Here is a 1,299-nt window from a genome sequence, read left to right on the forward strand (position 1 = left end):
TAAAATAGCTCAGGGGGTGCATTTTGTGTAAATTCTTACTTGTCAGATTCATTTGAGGACAGCTGAAGCTCTTCAGTTGGCAGCTGTTCCCTGAGTGACATTCCAAGTTCTATGGTGAAAATCTTCTATGGTCAGGACCTTCCACCCTTTACTATTTACACAGACGCTCTCAGTTATGGCCTATTTCGTTCCTCCGCTCTGTCACTTCATTTGTGCTAGCACAACATATGTATCAAGACTTACAATTTTCCTTTCAGTAGTAGGCTTCCAAGGAGAATAATTAGCATTTTCAGGAGGAGGTCATCAATAGCTGTTATGTTATATATTTATTTCATTTCTTTTAAGGGCAATGCCCATTCCTAATCAATGTCTAGGTTTTGGTGGAGGTCAGGAGAAGAAGCAACCTGTTGGTTTTTTTTTTTTACTGTCTGGTATTCCAGGGGGTATACTGGCTCCAGCCATGAATTTATTGCTCAGTATCATGCTGGGAAAAGAAGACTGCTCTTGATTAACCCCTTAAGGACCAAGGCCTTTTTTTGCACACGATATAATTTACATTTTAGCCCTCAAAATTACTTAAAACCCTCAAACATTATATATTTTCTCAAAGCCAAGACCCTGTAGAATAAAATGGTGGCAGTTGCAAAGTTCTTTTGCACGATATTAGTGCAGCTTATTATCAAATCCCCAAATTTTGTGAAAAATGTACTTAGATCAAATTTAATGCCTGAAAACACAATATAATGCCCATTTAAAAAAATATATATATATATAAGATGAGGTTAGAGCAAGTAAATAGTTCCCCAACAAGCACAGGTTAAAAATTGTGTGCGTCCGTGAAACCAACAAAATTCAGTACCCCAAAAAGTCCATAGATGATCGTTTAATAGGCCCTACAGGTCATCAGTTTAGGGAAGCACACAAATATTGGCCCTAGAATTATTGCTCTCGTTCACACTGGGAGATACCCAACATGTGTAGTGCTATTGTCGTTTTCATATATAGGCAAACCCGCGCGTGTTTACGTGAAGACGTGCAAGGGCGGGGGACTTCAAAATTGTTTTTTATTATATTTACATTTATTTAATATTTTTTGAAACTGTTTTTTATTTCTTACTTTACTTTAATACTATCACATAGGGGGCTTACAAGCCCCCATGTGATAGCATATTGGCACTCTCACATTCGCACACCACTGCGTTCTCGCTGCAAGTCGGTGGTGTGAATGATGCCCATATGTGACAAAGTAAATTGCCTTGTCCTGCGTTGGAGTTGTGCTGGAAAAAGCAGCAAGAACAT

The sequence above is a fragment of the Nanorana parkeri genome, unplaced genomic scaffold, assembly GCF_000935625.1.
Source record: "Nanorana parkeri isolate BGI_ZX_2015 unplaced genomic scaffold, ASM93562v1 scaffold3, whole genome shotgun sequence".
Classification (NCBI taxonomy): Eukaryota; Metazoa; Chordata; class Amphibia; order Anura; family Dicroglossidae; genus Nanorana; species Nanorana parkeri.